The 22,373-nt window shown below is 46.1% G+C and overlaps 1 protein-coding gene across 4 annotated transcripts in view; it reads left to right on the forward strand.

The window, feature by feature from the left end:
* The window catches only part of PAQR8 (progestin and adipoQ receptor family member 8), a 163,658-nt gene that overhangs the window by 109,395 nt on the left and 31,890 nt on the right, over nt 1–22,373 (forward strand). Inside the window, exon 3 of one of the 4 annotated variants that reach the window (XM_069236141.1) lies at nt 7,930–8,000. The exons of 2 other annotated variants lie outside the window; for them this stretch is intronic. The gene's annotated coding sequence lies outside the window, so the exon portion shown is untranslated. Of the gene's footprint in view, nt 1–7,929; nt 8,001–9,462; nt 9,575–22,373 lie in introns of those variants that run through there. One more of the 4 variants, XM_069236144.1, reaches the window with a different exon arrangement.

Below are 22,373 nucleotides of genomic sequence, written 5' to 3' on the forward strand. Positions count from 1 at the left end.
GTTTTGGTGGCAAGGTGGGAGAAGGATCTGCCGCCGGTTGTGGTCTGATGGATGCGGGGTACGGTTGCGAGGGTGAGGTTGGCGGAGCGGAGCTGGCGTGTCGGGATGTGGAAGTTGAGACGCTCGTTGAGGTAGGCAGGTCCTGCGTCGTGGAGAGCTTTGTGAGCATGGATCAGAAGTTTGAAGACGATCCTTTTGTTGCCGGGGAGTCAGTGGAGGTCTCTGAGGTGGGCGGAGATGTGTTTATGGCGAGGGAGGTTGAGGATGAGTCGTGCTGAGGCGTTCTGGATGCGCTGGAGTTTCCTCTGGAGCTTGGCCGTTGTTCCCGCGTAGAGGGCGTTGCCGTAGTCCAGTCTGCTGCTGACGAGGGCGTGGGTGACCGTTCTGGTTTCAATGAGGATCCATCAGAAGGTCTTGCGAAGCATGCAAAGGGTGTTAAAACATGAGGATGAGATGGCGTTGAGTTGCTGGGTCATAGCGAGCGATAAGTCCAGTATGAAGCCGAGGTTGCATGCGTGTGTGGTGGGCGTTGGGGCAGACCCCAGAGTTGCGGGCCACCAGGATTCATCCCATGCTGATCTGTTGGAGCCGAAGATGATGATCTTGGTCTTCTCCGAGTTCAGTTTGAGGCGGCTTGCTTTTATCCAGTTGGCGATGGCGTGAAGTCCAGTGTGGAGGTTGGTCTTAGCGGTTGCGGGGTCCTTCGTGAGAGAGAGGATGAGTTGAGTGTCGTCTGCATAGGAGATGATGTTAAGGCCGTGGGATCGGACGATGTTGGCGAGCAGTGCCATGTAGATATTGAAGAGGGTGGAGCTGAGTGAGGATCCCTGGGGGACTCCGCAGATGATCTTGGTGGCTTTAGAAAGGAACGGGGGGAAGCAGACTCTTTGGGTTCTTCCAGAGAGGAAGGATGTGAGCCTATCCAGGCTCTATCGCGGATTCCGGCGTCGTAGAGGTGTGTGCGAAGGGTGTGGTGACAGACGGTGTCGAAGGCTGCGGAAAGGTCGAGGAGGATGAGGGCAACGGTTTCGCCTTTGTCAAGTCTGCTCCTGATGTTGTCAGTGCACATGATAAGGGTGGTCTCGGTGCTGTAGTTCTTGCGGAAGCCAGACTGGGAGATGTTGAGTAGGCTGTTGTCCTCTAAGAAGTGAGATAGTTGGTTGTTGACTATCTTCTCGATGACCTTCGCAGAGAAGGGGAGTAGGGAGATGGGCCGGTAGTTTTTGAGGTCTTCGGGGTTGGCTTTGGGCTTTTTTGAGCAGGGCCTTGACTTCTGCGTGTTTTCAGCTCTCCGGGAAGATGGCGGTCTCGAAGGAGCTGTTGATGATGGTCCGGAGCGATGATTTGGCTTGCTTTATTGAAGACGTGGTGAGGGCAGGGGTCAGGCAGGTGAGCCGGAGTGGATGGTACTCATGGTCTTGATGGTTTCCTCGTCGTTGGTGGGGGTCCAGGCACTCAGGATGTTGGTGTGGATGGGTGCGTTGGGATTGACCTTGGCAGTGGGGGTGGACGGCGGTGCGAAGCTGCCATGGATGTCTGTGATCTTGCTGTGAAAAAAGGTGGCGAGGTAGTCACACAGGTCTTGCGAGTGGGGGGGGTCGGCAGAGCAGGACTTGGGGTTGGTTAGTTCCTTGATGATGCTGAAGAGCTCCTTGCTGTTGTGTGCGGTGTTGTCAATTTGTTCTTTGGAGAAGGATCTTTTGGTGGTAGGATCAGCTGGTGATGTTTGCGGATGGCGGATTTGAGGGCGGCGTGGTTGCTTTCTGTTTGTTCTAGGGGCCAGATCTTCTCGGCTTTTTGGCATTTCCGTTTGGAGGCCTGAAGGTCTGCGGTGAACCAGGGAGTTTTTTGTTGGCGCGGGTGTTGGTGGTTTTCCTAAGTGGAGCGAGGGTGCAGTCGTCGAGCCATTGCTTGAGGTTGAGGGCGGCGGTGTTGGGGACGCTGGTGTTGGGCCGTGGGCGAGGTTGGAGATCAGTTGGTCCTTGGAGATCTTGCTCCACTTGCGGTGAGGGATCTGATGCTGTTGGTGGTGGGAGGTGGGTTTCTGGAAGGAAAAATGAACACAGCGGTGGTCGGTCCAGTGGAGTTCGGTGGTGTGAGTGAAGGTGACGTGGCTGCTGGAGGAGAAGATGGCGTTGAGTATGTGGCCGGCTGAGTGGGTGGGCGTGGTGATATGTTGCTTGAGGCCGAGGTTGGCGAGGTTGTCCAGTAGAGCTGAGGAGTTGCTGTTGTCGGTGTTCTCCAGGTGGAAATTCAGTTTGCCAAGGAGCATGTAGTCCGTGGAGGCGAGGGCGTGGGTGCTGATTGTTTCGGCGATGGCATCGCAGAATTGTGGGCGGGGGCCCGGGGGTCTGTAGATGAGGGTTCCTCTCAGGGTGGTGTTGACGTAAATCTGGAAGTGCAGGTGTTCAACGATATCTAGGGCGTCGTCCGTGTTGGTTGAGATCCTGATGGAGCTTCTGTGGATTATGGCGATTCCTCCTCCTGATTTGTTGGTGAGGTCTCTTCGGGTGATTTTGTAGCCCTCAGGGATGGCTATGGCGATGTCGGGTTCCGATAAGGGGTTCATCCAGGTTTCGGTGAGGAAGGCGATGTCTGGGGAGGTTGATGTGAGCAGGTCCCAGAGTTCGACGGCGTGCTTGTGGACAGAGCGGGTGTTGAGGAGGATGCAGCTGAGGTTGTTGAGGTGGGTGGCATTGTTGTGGTGCTTAGTGGCTTGAGCGCAGGTGAAGTGGCACGTTCGGCATGAGAAGGGTCCATGGGTGCGCCTAGGAGAGGTCTGGACGCAGGCGGTGGGGTCGCCGGGGTTGAGCTTTAGGAGTTCTTTTGCGGTGTAGCGGTGTCTGGCAGCGTGGGAGGTACGAGGGGCAGGAGGACTTGCACTGGGCACGTTCCAGGCATGGACGGGCGCAGACCGGCTTGCCTCTGGCGCACCAGCGGCGCAGCAGCGCAACGGCCACCATTAAGAAGGGGAGGTGGCAGGGAGGAGCAGCTGGGAGGCGGTGGCAAATGGGGGCACAAGGGGGGTGGCCGCAGGGGGGCGGCCGCAGGGGACGCAGCGGCGGGAACGGGAGAAGGAAGAAAAACGGCGTAAAAGTTGGAAAAAGAAAAAAGGCAATAAACAGAGTCAAAACAGGGAAGGCACAAGACAGGTCTGAAAAAAACAGAAAAAGGCACACAGATGGCATAAAAACACTAAGACAAATTACAGGACACACACACAATACGTACGGCAACCACTAGACACCAGGGATGAGGCTCAGTTGGGTGCCTGTGGGTGGTGGAGGGCCTCGAACTCACGGCAGCAGCGAGGGCGGGGTCGGGGACACAGGGGCAGGCTGGTGGAACTGCTCAGCGTGTAGAGTGATGCCTGGCCTTAAGGCAGGTCAGGGGTCACTCTCAGCGCTGCACAGCGGCTGACATTAAGAAGGGGAGGTGTGAGGGAGGAGCAGCTGGGAGGCGGGAGGCAGTGGCAGATGGGAGTTCAGGGGTGTGGAATTTATTAAAATATCTACTTGTCCAGGGGACAGGTTGCTTCTCAAATCTACTTGTCCTATAAAAAGATCTACTTGTCCCTTTGGTGCCATTTAGTGTGGCGCCAAATTATGGCAGCAATCTCATTATGTAAGAGCTCTGATAATAGCCTCTCTGATTATGCCAGGGCTACTACCATAGTAGGGCTTGAATACTTGCAGTTTCAATCCCTACTGTAGCAATTTCCTTATTTTGCCACCTTTCTGCAGATCTGCATACTGGGGCTGGAGGAAGCAGTAAGCAATAGTTCCAGGGCTGGAATGCCTTTGAGTCTGCAAACCTACTAACCTGCATGTTTTAAAGTTTTTCAGCAGCTTCTCTCTAATATTTTCCCATAATAAGAAAGGTTGGACATTTACTCCTGACAATGGCAGAATTAGAACTTCTTCCAGGGTTGGGAAGAAAGTGGCTGGAGGGAAAATGAACTTGCAAATGCTCAATAGATTTTCACATGAGCAAATATACACATGCGTATTTACCCATGCTAAAATACAGTTCACAAATATTTTATAGGGGTACGACATATACCATGGGTGCACTTTTGTGACTTTCTTTAAGAATTTGGGGCCACATGTAGGTAGGTTCAGATTTGCGACCCGCAAATTGCGAGTCGCAAATCCGAATGTAGGATGGTGTCCCTGACACCATCTGTGATTCGCAAGGGCTTCGCAAATGCCCACCTCATGAATAATCATGAGGTGGGTCGCAATTTGCGACCCCCTTGCGAATGGCGGCCCTCACAGGGATGGTGGCCTGCTGGACCACCATGTCTGTGACTGCTTTTCAATAAAGCAGTTTTTTTTAATTTTTTTAATGCAGCCCGTTTTCCTTAAAGGAAAACGAGATGCATTACAAAAACGAAAAATGAAACGTTTTCGTTTCATTTTTTCAGAGCAGGCAGTGGTCCACAGGACCACTGCCTGCTCTGAATTTTTTTTTACAGTGACATTCACAATGGGGAAGGGGTCCCATGGGGACCCCTTCCCTTTTGCGAAAGTGTTAGCACCCATTTGAAATGGGTGCAAACTGCGATTGGTTTGCGCCCGCGTTCGCAAAACAATCCTACATTGCACTGCGAGTCGCAATTAGGAAGGGAACACCCCTTCCTAATTGTGAGTCGCAAACCCGTTTTGCGATTCGGTAACCAGGTTACCAAATCGCAAAACTGGGTTTGTGCATCGCAATGTGCTTTTTGCAAGTCGCAAACAGCGAAAGTCGCTGTTTGCGACATGCAAAAAGCTACCTACATGTGGGTCTTGGTCCCTAATTAGGTCTGGTGTTAACAAAGACATTTTGTTTTTATTAAACTTCTATTTCACTCTCTTTCGGCTGGCTTTACTGTGAGTGATCGCATTCTGCTCTTCCACAAGGAGCATATTGGCACACAAAGTAGTTTTGTTCAGTGTCAGGAACTACAGTGGCAATCAGTGACGTAACGAAACTGGAGGGTGAACCTTTGCAAAGAACATGGAGGAGCCCCCTCTCCAGACTCACTCAGGGCAGGTGCTCTGCTGAAGGGGCCCCCTGTGGGGCGGCTGTGGGCCTTTGTTATGCCACTGGTGGCAACGTGTGCTTTTAGAGTTCAAAAACATTTTTTTTTTTTTGCCAGTGTTTGTTACAATGTTGGGGGCCTGGTAGCTCCCACAACAATAAAGTGTTACAAAAGCCATGTCAAAACAAGACACGCATTGATGAAACTAAAAGACTTATAAAAATATGTCAGATCAGTTGGCTTTGTCAGTGTTTGTTTATTTTCATGCTTCCCATAATCGTGTTGAAAATGGTTACACTGATTTTCCATTAGAAATATTTTTGGGAAATACTAGCATGCATCAAAACATTTTACTAAATGACACTTCATTTGCATCTAATCAGAGAGCATTCTGGGAGCATTATACTTAGCCTCATAGCCTAAACTTTTCAAACATGTGTATACACGTTTTTATTTTTTTTGTACTGGAACCAACGTCAGTAGTGAAGTGTGACCTTAAAACATTTATTTACAGCACTCACCCTAATAATGAAGGCTTTCAAATAATGAACCATAAATACAAGTTCGAACAGCATTATCTTTTGGAAACATATTACCTCAACTGCAGAGAGTTCCACTCTCTGTAAACAGGCAGCCAAAGGGTTTGTGCTGCAGAGGGTTGGGCCTACTTGTCCCAAGGACAAAGTAAACATAAAAACTTGTTGCCCTTGACCCCAAACAAGATGTCCCGGTTCGAGGGGGGTGGGGCTGCAGGGAACGGGAGAAGGAAGATAACTGGTCAAAAGGTCGGAAAAAGAAAAAAGGCAATAAACAGAGTCAAAACAGGGAAGGCGAAGGAAGATAACTGGTCAAAAGGTCATAAAAAGAAAAAAGGCAATAAACAGAGTCAAAACAAGGAAGGCACAAGACAGAGTCTGAAAAAAACAGAAAAAGGCACAGAAGATGGCACAAAAACACTAACTCAAATTACAGGATACACACACAATACTTACGGCAACCACTAGACACCAGGGATGAGGCGCAGGTGGGTGCCTGCAGGTGGTGGAGGGCCTCGAACTCGCGGCAGCAGCAAGGGCGGGTTTGGGGACACAGGGACAGGCTGGTGGAGCTGCTCAGCGTGTAGAGTGATGCATGGCTTTAAGGCAGATCAGGGGTCACTCTCAGCGCCGCGCAGCGGGCGCCATTAAGAAGGGAAGGTGGGAGGGAGGAGCAGCTGGGAGGTGGGAGTTGGGGGTGTGGGGGGGCGGGAACAGGAGAACGGAGAAAACCGGCGAAAAGGTTGGAAAAAGAAAAAAGGCAATAAACAGAGTCAAAACAAGGAAGGCACAAGACAGAGTCTGAAAAAAACAGAAAAAGGCACAGAAGATGGCACAAAAACACTAACTCAAATTACAGGATACACACACAATACTTACGGCAACCACTAGACACCAGGGATGAGGCACAGGCGGGAGCCTGCGGGTGGTGCAGGGCCTCGAAGTCGCAGCAGCAGCGAGGGTGGGGTCGGGACACGGGGCAGGTTGGTGGAGCTGCTCACCGTGTAGAGTGATAACTGGCCTTAAGAGGATTTATTATTACAATTACATAAGTACTAAACATGACATACCCACTCCTTCTCAATTAGGAATTACAGCTTATTAAATGTGAAAAGGAATCCTCAGTGTTACCTATGAGAGGGGTAGGCCTCACAGTAGTGAAAAACGAATTTGGGAGTTTTTCACTACCAGGACATGTAAAACTTAAAAGTATATGTACTTCCTTTTAATTATATAGCACCCTGCCCTATGGGCTACCTAGAGCCTACCTTAGTGGTGACATATGTAATAAAAGGAGAGTTTAAGTCTTGGCAGGAGGTTTTAAATGCCAAGTTGACTTGACAGTGCAAACTACATATGCAGGCTCTACAGCGACAGGCCTGAAATATGTTTAAGGGCTACTTGAGTGGGAGTCACAAGCAGTGCAGCAGTTCACCTAGTAGCATTTAATTTATAGGCCCTGGGCACATGAAGCGCACTTTACTAGGAAGTTATAAGTAAATTAAACATGCCAGTTGTGGATGTACCAATCCAACCATGTTTAGGGGAAGATAGCACATGCACTTTCGCACTGGTCAGCAGTGGTAAAGTGCTCAGAGTCCTAAGGTCAACAAAAAGAATCAGCAAAAATGTGAGGCAAACGGGCAAAACGTTTGGGGGAATTCAACCCTAAGGTTGACAGGTTTAACAAGTGATATAACACTGTATGCAAAAGGTTTCTTTCAAGCCATAATGGACCCCTTCTAGCAGTTGCTGCCACAAAGGATGCGTTAGCAAGTTCTGGTTCTTCTGGTTCATTTTTTCCCTTTGAACTTGTACCCCGGACAGCCGGCTAGGGCACTCTCCACAATATTATGATTTTACCATACACACCACGCAATGCATCATTTGTTGCATAATAGGGAGATTTTAACAAATTTCTTTTATCAAAATGACAACATGAAATAATAGTGCCACAGATATGTTACATTATGCTGCTTAATTCCCCTAGCTTTGCTGCACAATTAAGTGAAACCCTACTGCATTGGCCCTTATGCCTCATAATTCCAGAAGTCTTTCTCCTACTTAATCATTACAATGACTTCCTTGTTAAGGGGAAAGGTGTCCTTCAACCAATAAGAACTTGTTTTTGTGTACGTGTTCCATCTCCATGGTCTGACAATTTTTAATACTTTTTTGTTATGGTTGTACTGATCCTGCACCATTGTTGCAAGCTCGACGGTGGCTATGAAGGTAGCTATACAAAAAAATTACATTTTAGAATAAACACATGCATATGCTGCATCAGCTCTAAATATTTTGTTGCATTTTTTCCATAATTACAAGCACTTTATTTTCTGCTTCTTATATATTGTTTCTTTTTCACAGTAGTGTATGCAAAATGAATAAAATGAAGCCAGTGAGCAGCATGTAGTTTAAACCGAAACTGTTCCTTTTAGGTGAGTGTGTGCATACAGAACTTTGTTTGAGGCAAGTACTTTACTGCAGATGTTGCAAAGAAACAAATCCTACACTGGCCAAGGCCAGACCTATTGGCTTTGCCGATGCTTGTTATTTGTAGGTTTGGCCTTTGGGACAGCTGTAGTTGCATAACTAGACTACAGTGTTTCAAAAACATGTACACATAGCATATAGACATAGAGAGGTATATGGGCTGCAGTCTTAATCTGTTGGTCAGTTACATTGTCATTCACATTTTGATTCTGCCCACCACATCATGGAGCAGCACTGACGCCCACTTTACCCATTGGCTCTCTTCACTTTGAGTGACTGCAAAAACCCTCTGCATATTGTTCACATCCGCATACAAATAGTTCCTTTCTCTTTAGACAAAGCTGCTTTAAAAATGTGCTTTTTTGTAAAACATATTTTTCTTAGCTATAGTAAGCCTCTCTTTGTGTTGATCCCACTGCAAGTGCAAAGGTATGTTGTGATGTATTTTTCACCTTCTCTTTACAGTTGTTATTATAAAGTTTGTGACACAGTAAAATTTTATTTGTCTGTGATTTGAGTGTTTGGTTAAGTCTTTATTTTTCGTGTCTCCTTAAATATTAATAATAATAGTAATAATAATCAGAGCTGGCCTTTGCTCAGAGAGAGCCATGGGCAAAATCAATTGTGCTGCTCTCACCCGTTCGTCTTTTTTTAGCTATTTTTGTGTTGGTAAAATGGAGGTATGGGTAAAGTGAGGAGGGCAACAGAAACGAGAGACGTGGAGAGATTCAGGCAAAATACAGAAATAGGCCCCAGCAGCATCCAGATTCGGTGTTTAAATGCACTGGTTTTTGGAGCCTCGTTGCAGGAAGACTGATGCAGGTAGCTTCCTGCGCCCCTCTGATGGTCTGCGCCCTGGGCATCAGCCCAGCTCACATATGCTAAAGGCCGGCCCTGGTAATGATGGTCATAGTAATAGTAGACTGCGTGGCACAGATAAAAAGTGTTATTTATAAAACATCACTAGTAAAACAATCCATTTCACTGAACTTTTTTTTTATTATAGTGTAAGCATGTGGTGGCCGTATCTACTTCAGCACTTTTTTCTTATTATTTTTGTAGCGTATGCTTCCAATAAATATTTAACCATTGCAGCATGTTGCCGAGGCATTTTGGCTTTGCCAATGCTTGTTGATTCATCTACCCCTGCCCTGCCCTTGCTTAACTTCGCTCGCTGTTTTCCGAGTTTCTTCAGACCTCCGATGGCATGTGGTATTTTTTAACCTGTTTGTGAATCTGGCATTCCTGCTTATCGCATGTGCTTTCTGACAGCAGCCTCGCCCGCGGCCACGCCCCTGGAAGTCTGGTGGCCAGTTCCCCGCGCGGTGAATACCTGCTCGGTGACTTATTGTCGCCCACACCTTTGGGCTACCAGAATAGCTCACGGAGCGGGTGAGGGGAGGGTGGGTTTGTTTGAGAAGCTGAAGTTACTATGGTCGCGCGCTCTGCATTCCCGGCCTCGTCAGCTTCAGTTCAGCAGCAAAGAGTAGCGCCTTGGATGAGAGAGCCTAGAGTTTGGGTAAGTTGGCGCTACGGTAAGGATGCAAAATAAAGTCATTTAAAATCGCCAGTCGATGGTGTTAGCAGAGGGCAGGGCACTTGCAGAAGATTGACTGTTTAGTTTCTTTCATTGGAGTGTTTGTACGCGGGACTTTTTATCAGTAGTGGGTTATTTTTTGTACGGTTGTTCTGCTTTGCAATTTGTCATTTTTTGGTCTTTTAACTTTCAAATATCCACAGCGCCCCCGCAGAGCATCTTCGGAGGTGATTTAAATTGCATTGCTCCCCTATAAAAATCCAAACTGTCCTCGTGATAGATAATTGAGATTCACATTCAACATATACCAGGCTCCTGAAGATTTAGTTATCAGCCCACAATTACACGATTTAAAGTGCAGTGAAGTGCCAAAGGGGGTTGGAACCAAAGACCACCAGTTTCAGATTCCACAACAACCACCTTCATCCCTGACCCCAACGACGTCAAGACAGTGCTTGGAGGCAGTCTAACAGAGAAAAAAAGCAAGTACCACTCGCTTTGACTGATTTTTTTGTTGGTGTAATATAAGCACAGTCGAGGGCCCCCGCTTTTTCATGGACCCACAAAGCACTTGCATTCATGCAGACTGCTCTGAATTAATTCACCGTGTGCTTAGAAGACGTGGTAAGAGTCAGCTCCTTGCCAGCAGGCTGCGGCAGCACGTTTCAGGGATGCCTCCTTACATACCAGCTGCCTGCCTGGGGTCCCCCAGGGCCTCTTGTGCAAGCCTTCGAGTGATAATGAAAGCTGAGTGCAGACGTGAAGGTGGCATGTGCAAACTTTTTGTAACTCAAAAAACGAGATAAATATTGCCTGTGATAAACCGATGAGTGAAAAAAGCAGGTAACACATTCTGTAGAACTCCCTACCACTCCATCTACGCCAGATCCAGGACCTCCTGTCTTTCAGAAAGCACCTCAAGACATGGCTATTCGACCAGTAACACCCCCCCTCCCCCCCCCCCCCCCCCCCCAGCGCCTTGAGACCCTGACGGGTGAGTAGAGCGCTTTGCAAATTACCTGATTGATTGATTGATTGTAGAAAGTTGGTTTCTTCGGACCAAACTTCTCCCCCAAACCTATGTTTTTTTCCAGCAGATTCCACCCACCTGCATCTTTTTAACCATAGTAAGTACTTGCAGTCCAGTATCTATCTATAAGCCATGACGCTTTAGTTTGAGACTTTATTTCTCCTTTTCTTCGGTATTCGGTGTAGCGCCTGGCTTCATGTAGTCTTCCTTACTGTGAGTGCACAGTAAGTAACCTTTTCACACAGAGGTTCACCAAGCAGGGCGAAACGTGTCCGTGATTGTGGAATGTCATTGAGCGCGTTCTTCTGGCTCGTGGAGTTGTTTACATTGACAGTATGGATGACTGCATCCTTCCAGTCAGTGTAACTAAAGAGTCGCTCCTCGTGGATGCCTTGCACACCCACTGCTTCCGCTTGCGAACACCTCCCAGGGTGTAAACTCTTGACAGTGTTAGTTGGGAGAGGCCCGGAGGAATGTTTATGAGGAATGAAAAATCTAGAAAAACAAGGCGTGAGTCGATGTTTGTGATCGATTCGTGCTGCCAGGAGTGCTTTCCCCAAACGGGACTTTGTGCTACTTCAGCACTGTACACACCTCGAAGATAGCTCGGTGTGGTAAGTACCTACTGCTGTAACATTTAGTTCAAACTTGTTGTCCTATTGTAAAAAAGAGTTAATTTAACCTTTCCTTTTATTGTACGGCAAAATATATTTTTTTATAAATTAATTAGCTCCGAAGAGGTTACTAAGCTTCCCTGAATGTACAAACTAACATATTGTCACACCTTAATCGTTTATATACGTTAGTACCCCTTATATTTTTCATGAGTATATTTAATTGAATACCGTTTTTAGGAATGATCATAAATTGTCATATGTAGTTACTGTTAACCGAAACTACCCAACCCCTGTTTGTCACCCCTTCTTTATTATATATTTAATATATTATATTGTTCTTGAATCTGGGTTCCTGGCACTGCTGCACATTGCAAATAAAGGAACTAAATTATCTATTCGTAGTTTTAACAAGATGTTAACTTGTTTTAATTGTTTGTTGCGGTTATAACTCATGGTTGTACTGTAATATTGTTCCTGCTGTTAACACCTATGCTTGGCATGCAAGTAACAGGTTATGATCTCTTCAGGGCCTTTCATCCTTCTGAGGTTGGTAAAACGAGTACCATTGAACAAAGCATAGTTTAGAGCGTGCGTGGGGTGGGCTGTTGTGCTTGTGTGTTCTCCAGCTCTCTGCTCCTGAGCTAGTATATGTTATACAATTACCTACACAAATACATTTATTATAGGATGCCAAAAGTGTCACTGCCTAGAAAAATCCAATGGATTGTGTAGCCTTTGTTTCAATTTCGAGCGTACACTATTTTCCTTAAAGAATAGACATTTTTAAATCTGGTTGCAAACAGCTTTCGTTTGTGCCAGACCTTTTATTATCAATTGTTTCAAATATACATAGAGCGGGTGTTGGCTCTGCCAAGAGGAGTAGTTTTGTTTAACTTCATGCTATTGCTTGTTTGGTATATCATTCCTCCTCCAATGGAATGCTTTTTAGAACTAAATAGTGCCCTCGACCACCAGACATTGTGTCACATTGAATTTTCTAATCCCATACATAAAATACCACTGCCAACACTGCCTTCTCCAGCAAGTGGCCACCACCAATACAAATACCATCAATGTCACAACCAGTACTACTTCTATTACAACCAATACAAACACACCAATGTAACCACCAATAATGCTACCACCAGTACCTCCACCGCCTCCAGTACCACCACCGCCTCCAGTATCACGGTGAACTACACCATCACTGTTACCACAAATGACCAACATCAACTATACCACCATTACCAATACCACCGTCAACTACATTTACACCTTACCTACCACCAGATCACTACCACTGTTACCAGCTCCACCAAGACCACTGATGATATCACCACCACCACCAAAACCACACCAGCACCGATAGCACAGTGCCAACACTTTCACAACACCCCTACAACCATCAACGCTAATAAAACCTCACCACCACCTGCCAAGTCAAATTCCATCACCACCAACAGCACTAACTCTGGCAGCAGTGATAACATAATACCAGGTTGGTGGATCAGAGGGCTAATGCATCCAGTCCAGGGTTCTGTGTTTGACCTCATGGTCAGAGTCGAATCCCAGCAGGTCCACTCAGCCTTTGTCCTTCCGACATCATTAATATGAGGACCATTGAGATGGGTAACAAGAAACATCTGTTATTTCAACGCCAGGAGACTCAAGACTTGGCCATACATTCACTTTACAAATACAGGTTATGTTCAGTTCACCACAATAAGTATCAACACAACAACTATCATCTAACCAAAACCACCACCAGTCCATTCTACCATTATCACACCACCACCAATACCACTAATAATACTACCACCAATACTACTGGTATAACCACCACCATTATCTCCACAACTGCCACTAACATGCCAGTAGGCTTGGCCTTCATGTTCCATCGCATAAAATTACATTCCTGCATACCTGTGTTTGCAATGCACGCATTGTCACTTTAAAACCAGACCCAATGGCTTCACCGTGCTTGACTTTTTGTAAGTCCCTCCATCCAATCCAGTATCATGGCTACACCCCTAAAAGTGATGGATGGACCATCACATTGTGGTTTCTTGTGAAATCCCTCCACCAGGCAAAGAGATTGTACCGATATCGCAGAAGCAAAGAGTGCTGTGCAAGGGTATTCGCTCACTGTCACTCACTCACTTATAGAAGAAAACACCACAGGGCTTCCCTAAAGTCCTGAACGATGTGCTGCTCTCATTTTTGTGGGCCAGCACATTTTTTTCCTCTCAGACATTTACTGAGAACAAGAGAGAAAAATAAAAACACAAAGGGAAAGGAGAAGGAAGAGGAAATATAGAAAAAACATCACAAAGGGAGAAAGCAGGGACCTGCAAGAGTGCGATAAATGGACAGAGAGAGTCTGGTAGTTGATTAAAGAGACATGAGGTGGAAACAAGACTACTCAGCCTTCGTATTTGGTGCACCAACATTTAAAAGCACCAGCACTCATTCTTTTACAAATTAAGCACTGAGTGTAGGTGTTCCAAAACATCCTGTATGTGAGATGTGTTTGGCAGCTTGAATTGTACCCAGGTGTGTATACTATTTACAGGTACAATTTGTTTAGAGCAGTAATTAACTAAGATATAGAGTTCAGACAAGGACAATGAGCTACACTATTTTCAGGTAATTTTCACCCTGGTACATGCCATGCAGGACACTGATCGGTTTTCAGATTTGAAAGAACTAACTGATGAAGGAACACATATAAACATAGTAGTTATGAGCCAGCGAGTGAGCTTCAAAAGTTAGCCAAGTCAGCCTTGGAATCTAATGAGGAGGGCCAGATTTTTAATTTAAATTAAAAATCTCAAAAGTGCTGTCTATGGGTTCTAGGCATGGGAGTTGCCTGTTGGGAATAGCACATACTGCTATGCCTATGCCTGACACGCTGGCCTTCTTGGAACCTCTGGAGAAAGGGAGCAGCTGGGCAAGCGAATCCAAGGGCCCCGCCCAGGCTCTGAAAACAATCATTCAAACACTACGGGGGTCATTCTGACCCTGGCGGTCCAAGGCCGCCAGGGCCACGGATGACTGAAGCACCGCCAACAGGCTGGCGGTGCTTCATTGCCCGTTCCGACAGCCGCGGTCGGAAAACCGGGTCCGGCGGTTTCCTGCCGGATTTCCCCCGGCTGGGCGAATCCTCCATGGCGGCGCTGGGGATTCTGACCCCCTTCCCGCCAGCCTGTTTCTGGCGGTTTTTACCGCCAGGAACAGGCTGGCAGGAACGGGTGTCCTGGGGCCCCTGGGGGCCCCTGCACTGCCCATGCCACTGGCATGGGCAGTGCAGGGGCCCCCTAACAGGGCCCCAGCCTGCTTTTCACTGTCTGCCTAGCAGACAGTGAAAAGCGCGACGGGTGCAACTGCACCCGTCGCACACCTGCAACACCGCCGGCTCCATTCGGAGCCGGCTTCTGTGTTGCAGGACCCTTTCCAGCTGGGCCGGCGGGCGCTACCTTAGGTAAAGTTAGAATGGCCCCAGCGGTCTTGTGACCGCGGGCGGCCGAATGGCGGTTCCCTCCAGGCGGGCGGCGACCGCCGCCCGCCGGGGTCAGAATGACCCCCTAGGTCTTTCCAACAACAGAGTAGAAAATAGAATATTATCAAAAACACTGGCTCTTCTGGAGCAAATTATACTTCATGCATATTGCAAAGATATGTGCATATCAATAATGAATAAGATAGACAACATAGTTTTTAGAATCATATAATGAGAAAATCCCAAGTGGCCAGAGATACAATTATAAAAACAAGCATTTGCAATGCAATGGGTTTTGCATTTGCATGAATTGTAGCTATTAGCGTTGTAAACTCCTAACCAGACTTTTCTTGCCACATAAATTGTAAATTAAAAGTAAAACAGTTTCACATAAGTGCATCTATTCACAGCGCCACGGCCGCCATGAGCATTAGTGTGAAGAGACACACAAAAAGAAAAAGAAGTTTGCTCGCAGTCAGACTAATCGGCAAAAGTGCAATTAGCTATGTAACAGGGTTGATGGCCAAGGCGGTAACAAAACCACCCCAAGGCAGGACAAATGTAAGCCATTTATCAATGTCATCACAGAATTTTGAAAGGTAAGCCCATGAACGAGTGATAGTGATGGACGTGAAGTGGGTGTGGTTAAAAGCCCAGATACATACCAACACGTCGGAAAAGCAGCGCTTGTGTGATGCTATGCTCGACCTAAAAAGGGGTGGCAAAGCATTTCTGTAAATAAGTTCTAGTCATGATAGAGCCCCTTTTACTGCAATTGTCACCTCAGCTCTGTTAAACTGGAATTCATTGACGTTTCAACCCTTAATAATGAAAACAAATCCACGGGTCATCATCAGGACTGGGAAACACTTGAGCATGGCTCGCTTGAGAAGTCAGCTGGTAAGACGCGTGAGTCCAAACGGATCTCATTTACAGTCAATTGCTTTATGTGACTTAATAGAGGAAAAAAATACTAATCAGACGCAGGTGCGCGCCATTCCATGTTCGCCACTGACCTCCTCGACAGGTGGATCAAGTTTCTGTCACATTTAGGAGCCCGCAAATGATAGGGCAAGTTAAGGCTTAGGTGTCACATGCTGAGGATTAGCCATGCTGCTAATGCTCTGGATTTCTTGGAACATTTGGGGAAGAGGAGTGATGGAACAAGTTGGGGCAAATGCCCTGCCCACTTTAGGTCACAGGCAAGAAATGGAATGGGTAAATGTATTTCAGAAAGCTTCATATTAACGGCATGGACTTTGGGATATGCGGTACTGGGTGGAGGTGGGTACATGCAGTTTGAGTGATTAACCCCCCCTCCAACGTGGCCTGCTTCACCACGCAGGGGCATGAAGGAAACACAGGGAATTGATGTGCTTAAGGCTTTGATGAGTCCTGGAGATTCCTCTGTTTTAGGGGTGCACGAAATTCATATAATTTGCTTTCATGTAATCACATGAAATTTGGGGGAAATGATAGAAAATTGTGCGTAATTACGCAGAATGCAAATCTGTCATTTAATGCTATACTGTACCACAAAATGTGTCAAGGACCTATTTCGCAGTAAAACACAAAAGCACAAAAATACAAGTGTTAGGAGCAACAGCCGCTTGTGTACTGGTCGCTCACATTATTTCAGAGCGATTGTGGTAAAAAATGTCAGCGAATGATACATAATTAGGCGACATGGCATTATTTCTGAAAGTTCACTATGCAGCGTAAGGAGAAATGACCAGAATTACACCAACATAATGTAACTTTCACCTAGTCGTACTCTCTCACCACTTCCTCGTGCGTGCAGAAGGGTATGGGGATCCACCCCCTGGGACTGAGTGATAATGGGCAACAGGAACTCCCACTGTCTTTTCTGTCCTACCCAATTGGTTAGAATCCGGTGACACGCACTGCCACCTGATTCTAGCACGAGGAGAGGCGGACAGGGGGACTCAGGACGGGGCATGTGTATATTGAGCATATTCCGGGAAGCAGGCCTTCCTGGCCTCCTACCACCATCTTTGCATGTGTTAAAGTGTTGAAATCCAGACTTCATTACTTCAAGTTTAGCAAATAGCATTTAATAGAAAACCAATTTTACTTTATGTTCAATATTGAGCACAGCCTAGCATGAATAGGGTACTGTCGGGGTCTTTGCATACTTCCAGGAGGCCTATTTCATGCGCAGTATAACAGAATTGGAACACCTTTTGCATTGTATAGTCCACATTTTGACCAATTTTCCTTAAATTCAGTTGAGATGTGCTTCTTGCAGTGCAAAAAGTAAAAAATTTCATATTTTGAAGCCTTGTTATATTTTGTAGCCTTTGTTATTCTGTGCATCAAAGGTAACCAGTTAAGGAATCCATGCGCTTAGAATGATATGCCAGGTATTGTCCTCCTGCTCACATGTATGGGGTTCATCGTGGAACAAGTTTCGGTAAGTTGTCCTACCTATGAGTGTCCTTTTTGCTAGCATTTGTTTTTCTTGTTCTTTCTGCATTTGGGAGCTCTTTTTAACAATCTTCAAGGGGAGAATTTGATCACAAACATTTTGAATCTAGGAATCCCTTAAATTTGATGGCAGCTGGGTTATTGGCAACCCTAAAGAAACTGATGTCTTTTTTGCTTCATGTAGCATGCAGACCTGTAAGCAGACAGCCACGAGTCTATGTCATTGTCCAGATTCTGCACCACAAGTTCCTTCCAGTAGTCTGAACCTGCTTGGTGCGCAACTGCCAGCAGTGGGAGTTTGTGCCAGACACTATTGCCGCAATCAGAGCCTGTGTTATGCAATCTTGCTGGGTTTTACTCCTGTGGCCTTCTAGCCACTCATGGAGGAGAAATCTGCAGAAGTTAGTGCATTTACGCCCTCAAGCAATCCCTTTGTGGATTCTTGGCAGGTGTTAAAAAAAGTATATTTTGGATGACAAAATTTACCTTTGTGAATAGGACACAATGTGTTTGAGTCAATGCTCTCTTTCACCAAGAAAGGACTAAAAGCAATGCAGTGGGACCCTGAGGCAGGCTGTTGATTTCAGAAGTGAATGCTGTGAGCGATTGTGTCAAAAAATGAAAAGGGGGCTGGAACTGATGTCGCGATGAGGGGGTTTAGAGTGAGAATATTTAAATATTAGTACCAACCTGTACTTATATCGACTCCACAATATTAAATGCTCTTGCTTGTCAAGGTAGATAGAAGTGAATTTAGAATAGCAAATTTATCCTTCCCCATATGTGCTTACCTTGACAATAAGATGGCCACTTACATGCAAACATTTCAGAAAAGGAAAGTGGGAGATTAAAAAAATATAGGCGCATATTTATAATGCCTTAGAGCTACCTTGTGCCACATTACCGTCATTATTTTTCACGTTAATGTGGCCCAACAAGGCCGAAATTCCTGCGCCGTATTTACAGGGTGGCACAATGAATGCATTCCTGCGCCAGGCATAATGTATGCAAAGGGGGTGGTCCCCTGTTAGGGGAGCTGGAAAAATGGCGTAAGGAAATCTATGAGATTTCCTTGTGCCATTTTTTACAGCACTTTCAACACCTGCTCAAGAGCAGGCGTTAAAAGGGGGCTTCCATTCTTTAGAATTGGGCCCTATGTACTCTGCAGGAGTAGCACCAATATTTTGGCGCTACTCCTGCAGAGTACATCAATAGTGTCATGAGAAATGATGGTATTGCCCCGTACCCTGCACCATGGTGCGCCGTATTTCAAATAGGGCGCACACCTGGTGGTGGTAGGGGGGGTGATAAGAGGCGCAGGGAAAGTGGCACGGCACTCGGTGCAGCACCCCTTTCCATAAATCTGCCCCATCATTTGGAGAACATATTTCCCCCAATAATTTTTGTTGAAGCAGAGGCGATTTCATATGGGAGACAGCCAAAACATCGGGAGTCTCCTGTCTGAATCAGGTCTATTGGCAGCTATGTGGTAGTCAATATTGTGGAGTCGACAAATGTGGAGGTCAAGATTTGTGATCTAGATACTTGGACCTACAGCCTGGAAAGCGATTTCTGCCGGTATTGAGGAAATGAGGCGGACTCCTAGGGGTTTTGGGAGTGGCGTGTTGTCATGACACCTGGGACTTTGAAAATTCTCTAAACTTTGCACAGCCAGTGCAAGCTTGTGATGTGGCTGAGCCTATCCGGTGTTGGGTAGGTGTAAGCAAGCAGTGCTCGTAGGAGGCGTGGGTGGAACCGCTGTAGCAACAGGAGACATCCACTTCAATGGGCAGTCCAAGACACACCTCTCGGTAATCAAAGCCTGGTGTGGTAACCGCCGATTAAGGTTGTGAAAAGGGAAGTGCTCATTAAAAGATCATAAATGTTAATTGAGTTAAAAATAGGATGAGAAACCACTTGCAAAAGTGTTATAGAGACGGTCACAAGACGCTCATAAAGTGATGCAAAACAAGAAGTATAATGTTAAAATCACTGGACATGGGAGGAAAAATATGGGAACGCGCAATTTAAATACAGCAAGCAATACAGTTATTTCGCCTTTTTGTAAGAAATTCTTAGTTTTGGAAACTCGCGAATTTTTTGCCAGGAAGAGATTATCCAGTTTGGTCAAGAGAGGACGGCAGGATTAGAACCGCTGCATTCGTATTCAGCATCACAGAGACGTAAAACCTCTTCCTCCACAACAGAAGGAAGTGCGTAGACGTAGGTCAGAGGTCACGAGAAGCTATGGCCCGGACGGGGTAGGCCTGACTGCTGGCTACTGCCAGGAACTGCAAACCTTCATTTAGAAATGGTCCTGTTGGGGTTTATCGTTTCTGGGTGGTCAATATTTCCACGTAGTTCTAGAGGTTATAAGGATTGGCATTGTTTTTAGAAATTAGAGATTAGATTGGAGGAGGGTTGAACGAACTGCCTAAGAGGAGCCTCTGCTGCCGCCTGTGACTGGTTATGAAACAGCCCTAAAGGAAATCTCCCCTCTTCTCGCTCCCTACTCCTCCCTCCCAAGGGGCGTGGCCACCGTAGGTGCAGCAGGTGCATTGGCACCGAGGCCTAGGGCCTCGAAGGGCCTGTTGAACCCTGATCATTTTTGTAGTTTACTCCACCAACGGTAATGAGAGAGTCAGTTTTCCGTGTGTGCACCAGGCCCTATGAAAACCTTGCTACCAGGGGGCGTAGGTTGGTCACTAAGATGGTGGGGTGGGGAGGAGAGACTGATTAAGGGTACTCTGAACCTGTCAGTACTGAGTGGCCAGCACAATGTGAAGAGAAGCGAGACAACATTCCGTCACAACCAACAAAAACTCCCCTAATGAATGAATTTGTGAACCTAGCACAAGAATGTAACAGAATTTCATTCCTAAACTGCTAACCTTCAGGGTTTTTGGGTCTGTGAGAGGTCTTTTGTGGGTGAACTTCTCAAATTGAATTGCTATAAAAAACGTTTTTATTGATGTGACTGAGTTGGGGGTTCGAGTGCAAAGCCTCACAGAGACCTAGAGTTTTCACCACCAAGAAGGGTGCCAAAATATTCCCAAGCAAGGGTCGTAGAGGAAGCTGCCTCAGATTGTTGCTTCTTATATTGGTGACACAAGTGGACAATGCTTCCATTTTAGCTTTCATTTACACCCAGCTCTTATGCATCAAGTTTTACATTTCCTAAAGAGAAACATTCCAAGATTTGGATATACATCCTCTTCAAATTATTGTATTGTAAAGCTTCCTAAGATCAGATTGGAATTGCAGTGCAAGCATGTTTCTTATTTTTGGATCCCCCTTTGCCTGCCTTTGGGTTGCAATATTTTAGGGATAACTGAAACCTAGATGGAAAAGAATGAAGCTCAGATAGGAACAGCCTTATTTTTTAGTTTGGACTGCACTATTTCCATTGCCATTTTTGGGGTTGTCTGATAGGTTGGTTGAGGTACCTCAAGCTAAGTGGTTGTATCTACCTTCGAAGGGGCCATTCTGGTGGAAATTCCACCCTTGTTCATAAGTGCTGGTGGACATTCTGCCAGAAAGTGAGTCCATTGAGAATGTCTCCCACTGTGTGAATACACTGTTAGTGTATACACAGGCCTTGATTACGAGTGGTGGAATTTCACAAGGAGTGAAGATTTCGGCTATCTGCAATTAATAGCGTCTCGAGGACCCTGAATGCTTGTGGTCTCCAAACTCCAGATCTCCAGATAATTCTAGAACCAGAAGCGCCGGACCATGTTGCACACTGCAGTGGCCATGGACAAGAACACATCCTGGTCCCTGCCCATCCCCTGCAGTAGCACAGGCTTGAGCAAAACGCGATTCCCTTGTACAGGCTGAAACCTATCCTAGTCCACTGCATCCTCCAGACCACACCCTCCAGACCACACCATGCTCCTGCTGACACTTTCTACCTGCTCAGAGCATGTGGATAATGTTAACGGTTTTGTCCATGGACTTAGGGAAATCCACATGCGGAAGACCTAATATCTCTTGGTCTGTATGGTTATTCTATGTTCCAGGGAGAACATTTATAAATGCTAGTTTTTGGTGCTGGCATAGCATTCGGAGTTGGGCCCCTAGACCAAAAAAACGCCAGTCATGCAATTAGGGTGATAGTAGTGTTGTTGTTATGCCTGTGGTATGGTTAAGCAGGTTATGGTAACTATATCGAAATTTTCTAAGCCCCAAATGCGGTCTTTCTTGAGGTTAACTTCCCAAGACAGGTTGATGATTGCAAGTCCACCCTCTAATGTACATTAAGGATGTTTTGTTATAATCCCAATATGGACATAACCTTTTTGGGATTACATGTTGCATTTTGCAAGGTTGAAATTCTCCAGCAAACAGTGGCTGGCATGCCATAAATATGCAAAATGTAGGCTTAAGAATGTGTTCCCTATTTCGGACCCTAAAACTTGTAGCAGTAATACCACAACCTGTTGTGTAAGGAATAATTGGTGCCTTATTACCACACTGTGATTCTTGTAATGAGGGCCTAAGTAGAGAAGGGATACTGCAAAATGGGCCGATAAGAAATCTGCCATATTTTGGCAGATTCTTTGTTTTTCGCCTTCTAAAAAAATGAATAAGTCTCAACCTGAATGTAGAATGTGTAGTCAGGGAGAATAGATTTTTTGGGGGAAAACTTGTAAATGTAAGGACAAAACAATATTGTGGTAGTCATCTCTTCCTTTTTTAATTCAGGCTTGACATCTGTTGGCATGAGAATATCCGCTGCATGGCATAAGGGTGTGTTCCCTTGTTGTGCATGTGAAACTGGTATCCTGAGTTTTACTTTGTCCCAGGTGTCATGCTCATCTAGCGTGTACGTGTGGGCTCAGGCCTGACGCTGACAGCGCAAGGTCCACAGGACCTGTCCTGTAACTTGGATGGGTGCACCGAGTGTGCACTTATAGGGAACAGTGGACTATTTTTTCTGTTCTGGGTTCATTAAATAAAGCAGCAGTGGCAAAAGTCTGTGTGTAATGTGTAGTGTGATCAGAACTTTTGATTTGCAAGTGAGTGTAGTTTACTGTCCCTCTCATGTAATGTTACAAAATTATTTAAGATCAACACCTAGAACTGACATCCCATGTGTACGCTGTGTGTGCTTGTATGATGACCCTGTAATACGTGTGTGTGTGTGTGAGAGAGAGACTTTGAGTACTCTGGCCTTTGGGACCT

This window comes from Pleurodeles waltl, chromosome 5 (assembly GCF_031143425.1).
Source record: "Pleurodeles waltl isolate 20211129_DDA chromosome 5, aPleWal1.hap1.20221129, whole genome shotgun sequence".
Lineage (NCBI taxonomy): Eukaryota > Metazoa > Chordata > Amphibia > Caudata > Salamandridae > Pleurodeles > Pleurodeles waltl.